Genomic DNA, 13,785 nt, shown 5'->3' with positions numbered 1-13,785 from the left:
ACCACACCAAACAAATGAAGAGGAAATAGACAGTCTACCTGAAAAAGAATTCAGAGTAATGATAGCAAAGATGATCCAAAATCTTGGAAATAGAATGGAGAAAATACAAGAAACGTTTAACAATGACCTAGAAGAACTAACGAGCAAACAAATGATGATGAACAACACAATAAATGAAATTAAAAATTCTCTAGAAGGAATCAATAGCAGAATAACTGAGGCAGAAGAACGGATAAGTGACCTGGAAGATAAAGTAGTGGAAATAACTACCGCAGAGCAGAATAAAGAAAAAAGAATGAAAAGAATTGAGGACAGTCTCAGAGACCTCTGGGACAATATTAAATGCACCAACGTTCGAATTATAGGAGTCCCAGAAGAAGAAGAGAAAAGGAAACAGATTTAGAAAATATTTGAATAGATTATAGTTGAAAATTTAAAACAGGCAAGAAAAACTAAGAGAATTCAGCACTACAAAACCAGTTTTACAACAAATGCTAAAGGAACTTCTTTAGGCAGGAAACATAAGAGAAGGAAAAGACCTACAATAACAAACCCAAAACAATTTAAAAAATGGTAATAGGAACATACATATCGATAACTACTTTAAATGTAAATAAGATTAAATGCTCCAACCAAAAGACATAGACTGGCTGAATAGATACAAAAACAAGACCCGTATATATGCTGCCAACAAGAGACCCACTTCAGACCTAGGGACACATATAGACTGAAAGTGAGGGGATGGAAAAAGATATTCCATGCAAAGGGAAATCAAAAAACGGTGGAGTAGCAATTCCCATATCAGACAAAATAGACATTAAAATAAAGACTATTACAAGAGACAAAGAAGGATACTACATAATGATCAAGGGATCAATCCAAGAAGAAGATATAACAATTGTAAATATTTATGCACCCAACATAGGAGCACCTCAATACATAACATAAACACTAACAGCCATAAAAGGGGAAATCGACAGTAACACAATCATAGTAGGGGATTTTAACACCCCACTTTCACCATTGGACAGATCATCCAAAATGAAAATAAATAAGGATACACAAGCTTTAAATGATACATTTAAAAAGATGGACTTAATTGATATTTATATGACAGTCCATCCAAAAACAACAGAATACACATTCTTCTCAAGTGCTCATGGAACATTCTCCAGGATAGATCATATCTTGGGTCACAAATCAAGCCTTGGTAAATTTAAGAAAATTGAAATTGTATCAGCTATCTTTTCCAACCACAATGCCATGAGACTAGATATCAATTAGAGGAAAACATCTGTAAAAAATACAAACACATGGCGGCTAAACAATACACTACTAAATAACCAAGAGATCACTGAAGAAATCAAAGAGGAAATCAAAAATACCTAGAAACAAATGACAATGAAAACACGATGAAACAAAACCTATGGGATGCAGCAAAAGCAGTTCTAAGAGGTAAGTTAATAACAATACAATCCTACCTCAAGAAACAAGAAACATTTCAAATTAACAACCTAACCTTACACCTAAAGCAATTAAAGAAAGAAGAACAAAAAAACCCCAGAGTTAGCAGAAGGAAAGAAATCATGAAGATTAGATCAGAAATAAATGAAAAAGAAATGAAGGAAATGATAGCAAAGATCAATAAAACTAAAAGCTGGTTCTTTGAGAAGATAAACAAAATTGATAAACCATTAGCCAGACTCATCAAAAAAAAAAGGGAGAAGACTTAAATCAATAGAATCAGAAATGAAGAAGGAGAAGTAACAACTGACACCACAGAAATACAAAGGATCATGAGAGATTACTACAAGCAACTATATGCCAATAAAATGGACAACCTGGAAGAAATGGACACATTCTTAGAAAAGCACAACCTTCCGAGACTGAACCAGGAAGAAACAGAAAAGATAAACAGACCAATCACAAGCACTGAAATTGAGACTGTGATTAAAAATCTTCCAACAAATAAAAACCCAGGACCAGATGGCTACACAGGCGAATTATATCAAACATTTACAGAAGAGCTAACACCTATCCTTCTCAAACTCTTCCAAAATATAACGGAGGGAGGAATACTCCCAAACTCGTTCTACAAGGCTACCATCACCCTGATACCAAAACCAGACAAAGACGTCACAAAGAAAGAAAACTACAAGCCAATATCACTGTCACTGATGAACACAGATGCAAAAATCCTCAGCACAATACTAGCAAACATAATCCAATAGCACAGTAAAAGGATCATACACCATGATCATGTGGGGTTTATCCCAGTAATGCAAGGATTCTTCAATATACGCAAATCAATCAATGTGATACACCATATTAACAAATTGAAGGAGAAAAACCATATGATCATCTCAATAGATGCAGAAAAAGCTTTAACAAAATTCAACACTTATTTATAATAAAAACTCTCCAGACAGTAATCATAGAGGGAACTTACCTCAACATAATAGAGGCCATATATGACAAACTCACAGCCAACATCATTCTCAATGGTGAAAAACCGAAACCGTTTCCTCTAAGATCAGGAACAAGACAAGTCTGTGCACTCCCACCACTATTATTCAACAGAGTTTTGGAAGTTTTAGCCACAGCAATCAGAGAACAAAAAGATATAAAAGTAATCCAAATCGGAAAAGAAGTAAAATTGTCACTGTTTGCAGATGACATGATACTATACATAGTGAACACTAAAGATGCTACCAGAAAACTACTAGAGCTAATCAATGAATTTGGTAAAGTAGCAGAATACCAAATTAATACACTGAAATCTCTTGCATTCTTATACACTAATGATGAAAAATCTGAAAGTGAAATTAAGGAAACACTCCCATTTACCATTGCAACAAAAAGAATAAAATACCTAGGAATAAACCTACCTAAGGAGACAAAAGACCTATATGCAGAAAACTATAAGACACAGATGAAAGAAATTACAGATGATACAAACAGATGGAGAGATATACCATGTTCTTGGATTGGAAGAATCAACATTGTGAAAATGACTCTACTACCCAAAGCAATCTACAGATTCAATGCAATCCCTATCAATCTACCAAGGTATTTTTCATAGAACTAGAATAAAAAATTTCACAATTTGTATGGAAAAACAAAAGACCCCAAATAGCCAAAGAAATCTTGAGAAAGAAAAACGGAGCTGGAGGAATCAGGCTCCCGGACTTCAGACTATACTACAAAGCTACAGTAGTAAAGACAGTATCGTACTGGCACAAAAACAGAAACATAGATCAATGGAACAGGATAGAAAGCCCAGAGATATACCCATGCACATATTGTCACCTTATCTTTGATAAAGGAGGCAAGAATATACAACGGAGAAAAGACAGCCTCTTCAATACGTGGTGCTGGGAAAACTAGACAGCTGCATGTAAAAGAATGAAATCAAAACACTCCCTAACACCATACACAAAAATAAACTCAAAATGGATTAAAGACATAAATATAAAGCCAGACACTATAAAACTCTTAGAGGAAAACATAGGCAGAACACTCTATGACATAAATTACAACAAGATCCTTTTTGACCCACCTCCTAGAGAAATGGAAATAAAAACAAAAATAAACAAATGGGACCTAATGAAACTTAAAAGCCTTTGCACAGCAAAGGAAACTATAAACAAGACGAAAACACAACCTTCAGAATGGGAGAAAATATTTACAAGTGAAGCAACTGACAAAGGGTTAATCTCCAAAATTTACAAGCAGCTCATGCAGCTCAATATCATAAAAACAAACAACCAAATCCAAAAATGGCAGAAGACCTAAATAGACATTTCTCCAAAGAAGATATACAGATCACCAACAAACACATGAAAGGATGCTCAACATCACTAATTATTAGAGAAATGCAAATCAAAACTACAATGAGGTATCACCTCACATCAGTCAGAATGGCCATCATCAAAAAATCTACAAACAGTAAATGCTGGAGAGGGTGTGGAGCATAGGGAACCTTCTTGCACTTTGGTGGGCATGTAAATTGATACAGCCACTATGGAGAATAGTATGGTGGTTCCTTAAAAAACTAAAAATCAAACTACCATACAACCCAGCAATCCCACTACTGGGCATATACCCTCAGAAAACCATTATCAAAAAGAGTCCTTTACCAGACTGTTCATTGCAGCTCTATTTACAATAGCCAGGACGTGGAACCAACCTAAGTGTCCATCAACAGATGAATAGATAAAGAAGATGTGGCACATATATACAATGGAATATTACTCAGCCATAAAAAGAAACAAAACTGCGTTATTTGTAGTGAAGTGGATGGACCTAGAGTCTGTCATACAGAGTGAAGTAAGTCAGAAAGAGAAAAACAACGTATGCTAACACCTAATATGGAATCTAAAAAAAAAAAAAAAAAGGTTCTGAAGAACCTAGGGGTAGGACAGGAATAAAGATGCAGAAGTAGGGAATGGACTTGAGGACACGGGGAGGGTGATGGGTAAGCTGGGACGAAGTGACAGAGTGGCATGGACATATATACACTACCAAATGTAAAATAGATAGCTAGTGGGAAGCAGCCGCATAGCACAGGGAGATCAGCTCTGTGCTTTGTGCCCTCCTAGAGGGGTGTGATAGGGAGGGTGGGAGGGAAACACAAGAGGGAGGAGGTATGGGGATATATGTATATGTATAGTTGATTCACTTTGTTATAAAGCAGAAAGTAATGCACCATTGTAAAGCAATTATACTCCAATAAAGATGTTCAAAAAAAAAAGGCAATGTATGTGTGTGTATGTATTTGTATATATGTAAATATAAATACTCATATTGTAAAGCCTTTTCACTGACTATTTATTCTGCCTGGGATACTCTTTCCCCAGAAATGTACATGGCTAAATTCCTCAGACCCTTTAAGTTTTCACTCAAACATTACCTTCACAAGGAGACCTATCCTGATCATGAGACTTAAAATTGTTACTGCCTCTCTTTATACTCTTTCTTTCTCGTTACTCTCCTCCTTTTCTAACATCTTATGAAACCTATTTATTTATTCCATATATCATTTATTGTTTGTCCCCTCACTGGAATGTAAACTCTGTGTGGGTGGAAAATTTTTATTGTTTTTGTTCACTGGTGAATTGCAAGCACAATAGTATAGTGCCAGGCACTTAGTAGGTACTCAATAAATCGTTTTTATGGAACTGAATGGAAAGAATGAATGAATATCGCATGCCTACCAAACTCTGGGTGTTTCAGGATCAAACGGCTCACCTACAGATAGTATAGCCAGAGCAGGTGTCAGGAGACCTCCAAAGACACAGTGCTACCTGGGAGTGTGCAAACGAGTGCAGACTCATGTTCTCTAAGAATGGATCTCAGAATCCTCCCTGTAGTATGGGACCCCACTGGGATCTTTGCTGTTACAACTGTGAGACAACCTGGGGGCATGCTAGTATTACCACTTTCTAAAGACCAAGAATCTGAGACGTTATTCTTGGAAGAATACACATCATCCCCGCCTATACCTCCAGTGGACAGACAGCATCATGCCATGTTCCTAGAATTGCTCATAGCACTTTAGCAAGGAAAAATGTAAAGGAGCAAACACTGACCTTGATATCAAGGTATCTATGGTCAGGACCCAGGGGACATTAAAGGAATAATGAGAGTAATGTGAAATAAAAGAGATGGTAGAACAAATACACGGAATCCAAACATTTACAAAACCTCTACTGTGATTTAAGTTCTGAGTACTGGACAGATGATGAGACAACATATGGTTTTATCCATACATCCAGGAATATAAGGAGGGGCTGTAAATGCATAATTATAATACAGTGCAATAAATGCTATAAGATTTGTATACAGCAAGTGCTATGGGAACACAGAGATAATGGTGAACACTTTTTCCCATAAATGTAGGGAAAGCTACAGTGACAGGGTAACATTTCCTTTTGGCCTTGGTGGATAAATCAGAGTTTGTCAGAAGAGGAGGGCAGGCATCTCATGAAGGAAAAAATAAGTGGAGACAAGGCGCAGATATCAGGATGGCCTGTGCCGGGGAAAGGCAAGACCAACACTTCCCCGAGGATCTTCCTTTGTTCACAGTCCCACGGCACGTCTGATCCTTTTCATCTCTCTCCCAAGACGTGAGACACTACTTCCTTCACAAGACACACTCAAGTATAAATAGAGTCAATGCATGAAACAAATGAAAACAATCAGGGCCTAGCCAGATCACCAAGCAAGGCTCCTAGCCTATGTCCTTATTTTTAACTGAAGTTCTGATGTCTTAGAAGACCAGCTCTTATAATCCATGGTTTTATGAGTCTGTACTCTGTACGCTGTTATACCCCCTCATTCTCAAGGTGACGATTAGACCCTGTGATCAGGGGTCACAATGCTGTTCCCGGCCCTGGAGTGCCTGGCACAAGCTTGGGCACAGAGCGGTCATTCAGAACATGGTATCGAGTCAGGACAGTACGGAGAGGCATTTGGAGAGTCGGACTGGCTGCTTGAAGGTTCCTCCTGCCAGCTATTAGTGTGTGATCTTGGACAACAACTTAATATCTCTATTACTCTATAAAATAGGAATAAAAGGATTTAGGTCCTAGTGTTACTACAATAAATAATACTATGCAAAATCTTTGAACAGTACTTGGTACAAAATAGGCACTTAGTAATAGTTAGATGTTGCTGTTATTAAGAGTTGTTACGGTACTGATTTTCATGATTCCTTGCCTACACTGCTGCTCTGTCACACCTCTGACAGATTTAGCCAGCAGACGTAGCAGAGTACCAGGAGGAGATCAAGGTCCTGGTCTTGGCTTGCCCCAAACTATCCATCTCATCTAAGGTAAATAACTTTCCTCTTGGAGCCTCATTTTCTTAAGGGGGTTTTGGTTAGGCTCAGATATGACTATAGGGATAAAAGAACTGTACACACATTCCTATAAGACTCTTTGGGTTTTCAGTTTCTCCTTGACCCCAGGACAGACACAGTGTTGATAAATGTTCCCCCAGGGGACTGGGGCTTTTTTTTTTTTTTTTTTAAACAACTGATTAAGAAGCAGGGCACAGAGAGAAAAATCTAGACTCAGAGATGAGAACCTGACCCCGCATCCAACAGAAGTGTGTGGATGCTTTATCGCCACCCCACCACCAACGGTTCAAGAGCACCTTGAGCTGACCAGGTGCATTGCTCTGTACTCCTGGCATGTGCTAAGTGGAGGGGAAAGCTACCACCCTGAAGCAAGCACGACATGACAGGGATGTGAAAGTTAAAGTTTCTATTTTCCCTTCTACTGTGGCACTTAACTTTCTGAACTATAATTTCAGGATTTTCTCATCTGTGTTTCCTGCCAGAGCACGAGCTCAGTACAAGGCAGACCAAGTATTATTTGTATTTATATTCATAACATCTTGCAAGGCACCTGAGACAATAAATATTTGTTGAATGAATAAAGCAAGAAATAAATGGGTAATAGTAGTATCAACAAGAACAAAAAATGACTAATGCCTTTACTTTGTTTTACTCTGTGCAAGCACTGTGTAAGTGCCACTCAAACATTGTTCCAATTAATCCTCAGTGCAGGACTACAAGAGAGGCATTTCTATCTCTATTTCACGGACAGGAAAACAAAGGCTCAGAAAGAATAAGAAGCACAAACAAGTTTATACAGACAGCAATCAGAAGAACCAAGATTCACACTGCCCTCTGCTTGAATACAAAGCACTGGTACAACCAGAGGTCAGATATTCAGCATGTGAACAGACTAATCAAAGGCCCTCAACCTAGAGCTCACCTCAAATTGAACTAACTTGGATTCCATTATTTTATCCTTCTCCACCTTTTTTTTTTTTTTTTTTTTTTTTTCAGTAAAGCACATATACTTAAAATCTTTGAATTCCTAGTCTTCTCAGCACCAAGTCTTTACCTGGTTTGGGTTGGCAAGTCTGTGACAGAAGAGTCCTAATAAGACCATCACCGACAACCAATTCCAGGAGTCCAGAACATGTATGTCTAGGGGGAGGGGAAGGAGAACTTCCAGCTCTGAAAAGTCAGCACAGGTGCTTTGCTCTTTCAAAAAGATTGTTCTCCAAAATTTCAGTCTAATTAAACCTTAATTTACCATCACATTGCAAATCGGAGTTTTACTATAATTGAAAGGAAAGCTCTACAACGTCCACTCTGGTGGGAAGCAAGATTTTTAGTCTAAAGCCCTGTTTGTTAACAGGACTGTTAGCTGAACATCATGCAAAAGTAAGTCTCTTCAAAGCACTGATTTGTTTGTTAGGTGCCTGATAAATTGCAGACATTGGAAATTCTGGGATAAAATAAAACTCTACTGACATTATGGACAAATTTAATCTGGCAACATTAGTTTGATTAAATACAAGTGAGAGGCTGAGGGAAGAAAGAAAAAGCAAAATGATCCATTTTAAAAGCACTTTTTAGAAAAGACTGATTCAGGATGATTTATTTGCATAGTCACATTATAATCTGAAAAAGCAATAAATGAAATAAGAATTGTTATTTTGTGGGACCATTGTTTCCATTATTTTTTTTAATGTGGATTAAATGTGGGGAAGGGATTGACAGCCTTAGAGAATTAAGAATCATGCTGTTTCAGAGAATGGCTGCAGAGATGCAGCCAGAGAAGCAGGAATAAAAGGAGAAAAAGACTTATTAGGGAGGTGTGAAGATGCGGGGGCTGGCTCAGAAGTCTCCCCACCGCAGGAGCCATAACTACTGAGCATAAGGCAGAAGGGGACTCTGCCTTGTGGGTCACATCCACATCACAGGATACGGGTTTCCCCAGGCTCACAGATTCGTTGAAGATATTCTGATTATTTAAGAGAGGGGATGTCCAAAGGCCCCAGTATCGAGACAGGTGAAGTATAGATAGCTCTAATTAGGAGTGTTACAGAAAAAAAGACAGCCATAACATGGGAAAAAACACATCCCAAAAGAGGGCTTGCAGGTCACCAGGGATAAACTCAGACTGAGGGAAATGGACACTGAGGTCTCAAAGATGAGCAGAATCAGGGCACCAGATGCCCAGTGTGACACAGTTCTGGACTGGAGCTCCAGGTTCAAATGGACAGCCCACTACTGATTTATCAGGGCTTGCTATGGGATGAGGGTGGAGAATAAAAGAGTGAACTACACTTAAGTGGTCCTGTTTCTCCTGAAGTGTACACTATAGTAGAGGAGAGAGAAAATGTAAAATATAGAGATAATTGCAGGTTGGGATAAGTTATCCATGACAAGTTACTTAGTCCTGTCGTGTCCCTTTCCTTGACATTCAGAAACACGAAAATAATAGTGTCCACCTGGCCTAGATCACAGGGTAGAGTGAGAAGCAAATTGAAAAGCTCCTGAGAAACATTAACAATTTTATTCAAATAAGATGTTATTTTATTGTTTTCAATTGCTTTGAACATGATGTTGAAGAATTACAGTCGCTAACATAATAGGAAAGATTAATATGGATATTGGCTCAGAACCATGAAGGATGCCTACAACTGTTAAAAAAAAGAGACATCTGGAAACAAGTGGAGAAAGCAGGCATCTAAAAGGGTGGGGAATGACTCAGCTAATACCAGTGGCCAAATTTGTAAAGCAGCCTATGCTCCCTTCCACGAGAGAGCTGTTGCTTTTGGAATTCTGGCCTCTCTCTGTGCCAGTGCGAGATGTCTGAAGAAGACAATTTATGAGACGGCCAAGCACCCAAGATTGGGTGTTCTCAGGAACCAATCCCAGATGATCAACTTTCAGTAATCTGAGATATTGGAGTACAGCAGAGAGGAGTGAGATGAAGAGAAGGAGAGAGCAAGAAAGGATGCTCAAGAGTGTCAAAGGAAGAAATGTAAGGCTGAGAGAGACAGAGACACAGAGAGACAGAGAAACAGGGGCTAGGAACAAGGCAATACCTTGAAAGAAAAGAATAGCTCTCTGGGGAGACAATCACTGCAAAGGTGATTAGAAGAAGTGGTAAGAGAAATGATGGATACTCAGGAGAGCATTGTGTGGCTCTACATAGAAAATGCTTGGAAGATTAATGGCTACACCTCTACAAATCACCCGGCACAATCCCTTGGCCCAGAGTATGCACTAATTAAATGTTAGTTTCATTTTACTTTCCCTCTCCTTTGCTACTGTATGTAAGTTACAACCAGGTGCCATCGCTCATGTTTTGGAGTGTTTTGCAATAACTTTACTACTGCCATACAGATGCTTGGTGATTAGGGAGAGTTTGTTGCATTTCCATTGCTATGCTTGCCTGTCAAGTGACAGAAGTCTAAAAGCCTGGAACATCTTGGTTACGAAGGACAAAAATAACTCCAAAGCACCTCAAAAGAGAGCAGGTTGGAATGTCATGCTTTTATATACTGAAGGAAGTATAAGTGAAAATCGAGGTGTTCTTGGAGATTTTTCTAAAAGAAGTAGAAATAATGTTTGTTAAAATGAGGTGAGGGTATTTACAGGAATGTACAGTTATGTAGAAATATTTCAAGCTGTTCACTAAAACTTTATGCAATTTTCATACCTTATTGTATGTAATTGCTACTTCAACTACAAACATGTGTTAGAAGGAATGTAGTAGAAAATCAATGCACTTTCTGAATTCCACAGGAGGCACTGTTAGTGCCACTGATGGTCAGCAGAAGAGTTGGACACATCTTAGGCTGTATATTGGCTATCCCCTGGACACAACAGCTTAGTGGGTAGTGAAGAGGACTAGAGGAGTGAGCTTGTGTCACCTACACATCATGGGGACTATGGTTGTGCACTTTGGACACTAAAGATTCTAAGTGAAGGAAAGAGAAAACTACTATTGTTTGAGGGCTTACCACATGCTTTATATGCACTACCTCATTTAATCCTCACTCTATTTAATAGATGAAGTCATTGAGATGTATTCGGAGGGGCTAATTTCCCCAGGGGAGTGATGTACCATGAGGAATTAGAGAAGACATTGGCTGTGGCATAAAACTCTTCTGCATCCCAAAGCAGAATACGATGTGTTTCTTTACTTTCTATATTTTTTTAAATCTGAATCTTTTCCTGAGATTCTGGTGGCAGTCAGAAGCAGCTTCTCTTACAGAAAGAGGTCTAATCTACCCTATTTTTCCCCAGTATTATGGAGAAAAGTAAACCCTTTCCCCTAGCCTGGAATTTTTATGTGACAGCCATTCCCCAGATCAACTGCTTCCATTACTGACCACGTGAAACGTATCAGGAGTCAGGCGAACACAGAATGAAGCCCTGGTAATAGGAACTGTAGTTTCTACACAATCTCCATGCATAACTCCCATTAGCAGCAATGTCTGTGATATGTGTGAGCCGAGGGAATTCTCCACTTTATTAAGAGGAAATGATATACACAGTTACTTCTGGAGTAAAATCAAACAGCAGAATTGCTGTTTGTCTATGGGAACTCTTTCTTATTAGTGTCATATAAATGCAAGGAGATACTTAAAGAGATTGATAACACATGCAGCGGGTATAGCCACACCATCTGATTGACTAAAAACCAATTTTAAAAATAGAGAGGTATGGCTTTTTCTGACATTTTGTAATAAAATATTCCCATTCTAGAACCACAGCTTCACTCCTTAATAAACATAGTATAATCCAATATGTCTAATTCTTAAACAAATCTGGAAAGCAAAAAGCAAAATGTGGTGAGGTAAGCATGCTTTCTACTAAGCAAAATAAGTTAATGAGTCAACTCATTTCCAACCTGCATGTTATGTGCCAATTGCTTAAATCAAATGAGAAGCTCTTTCTAGCTCAGGACCCAGAGCTCAAGTGAAAGTTGTCAGATTTGATAAAGTAGATTTGTTCTAGAAGGAAACATTCCCTTTCTATTTTCCAGGGTACATCTGTTTGCCAGAGTGCATTTCCCAGCTAATACCAGTTTGTCGACAGCATTTGCGATGAACTTTAATTGTGTGCTTTACCTGACAGTCTTAATTGTAATCTGACTTCCTTCAGGTAGCAATCAGTTGAGTGAGGTAATCATATCACCCTGAAGCCCATAAACACAACCACCTGCGCCTCTTCTGGTTTGCATTCCTCTTTTTAACTTCAGTATCACACGGAGAGGGGATACGGAGCCTGAAAAGGTATCGTGTCCTCAAAATAGCTGCTATTTTCCTATCATGACAGTGGTGTATAATTAAACACAGACAGAGTAACTGAGGACAAAAATAATCCTATAATTTTAAACTGTAATAGTAAACCTGCTGTACAAGCAGAGATTGGCTTTTTTTTTTTTTTTTTCCGTAGGGAAGGAATTGGTTCTACTTCATGCTTATGCCTGCCTTTGTAGGTTTCTCTGAATGTTCTTCTTGGTATGTGGTTTTCTATGTGAATATCAGGGGCCTTCCCTTCTTACACCACATCTGGAACCTCTACTCTGTTCCCTATTCTCTATTCCACTGCTCACATCTCTGACCCTCAGTATCTCCTCAATGGTTCCTGAAGAGGGCTCTAGTTGGTCTCCATGTGTCCAATTTTTCTCTGTCCCAACCACACCACGTGTAGTACTCAAGTAACCTTTCTAAACTGAGAATCAGACCAGGCTACAGATCTAGCAGAAACAATCAGTGAGGTGAACTTCCCAGAAAGATGGCACTGGGATTACCAATTTACAAATTATCACTACTACCTGCCCAAAACAGAGATGAACAAAAGCAAACAAAGGATCAAGGAAAACTTCATCAGTGTTAAAACTAATGAACAGACCCAAACCAATGTTAAAATCATATACAGTAAATCTCATGTGTCATGACATAAATATATGCATTATATTTTAAAAAGAAAAAACTAACATAATTAGCATCATGAATTCACTTATGTGTCTCAAACTTTTTAATCAAATATTCATCTACAATTAATGACATTGTACTGGATGACTATAATATTTAATTGCCTTTCATAGCAATTTACTTATCTAGTTTCCTTTTTTCAGCATTATTTTTTTTCCAATGCTCAGAAATATTATAGATAAAAGAATGTGTTAGTTTTCCATTTTAACATTAGGATTAAGGTAAAAAATTACTTCATCTAATTATTGGCCATATATGTTTGCATGTATGTGTGTGTGCGGATTGTGGATACTGATTCTTTCTTGTATTTTTATTGGCATGTTCATCTATTTCTTGTTCATCTGTAAGAGCTCTTTATATATGAATAGTCATCATAATGCATTTCTCTAGTCCATTAACTCTCCCAATCTCCTAAGTGGCTATTTTAGTCATTTGCCTTTTTGTCAAGTCTGCAATACCTCCTCCACTATTCTTAATTTTACTCAATGTCCTTATTTCTCACCTAATTGAAAACCTGAATTAATTAGAAAAGAACTTTCACAAGTTGCCACATTTGCACTTACCAATATCTGCACCCACATATGTTGCCTTCTTTCTTGCCTCTGCAGATGAACTCTCCATGCTTCTAGCTAAGATGCAGCCTTCCTCTCGTGCACTAGCTTTCAACCCCTTGAATGGTAATCAGAGACATCACACTAGCAATTTTCTCCTATCTTCTGTTTCACCAGCTCCCCCCTCTCTACTGGATTATTCTCATCAATATATGAAATTGCTCTTTTCATTTCTCCTATCTAAAAAAATATTTACCCACTACTGTCTTTAATGTCAGCTCTGGCTACCAGTTCATATTTCTTCTCCCCTTTACAACAAAAGTCCTTGGAACAGTTGTCTATATGTCTGTTTTACTGTCTCTCAATTCTGTCCTTTAATTCTCTCTTAAACCAGTTCCAACTTGACCTTCTTCCC

The sequence above is a fragment of the Balaenoptera acutorostrata genome, chromosome 12, assembly GCF_949987535.1.
Source record: "Balaenoptera acutorostrata chromosome 12, mBalAcu1.1, whole genome shotgun sequence".
Taxonomy (NCBI): domain Eukaryota; kingdom Metazoa; phylum Chordata; class Mammalia; order Artiodactyla; family Balaenopteridae; genus Balaenoptera; species Balaenoptera acutorostrata.
The sequence above is the reverse complement of the archived record's forward strand: the minus strand, read 5'-3'. Positions refer to the sequence as shown.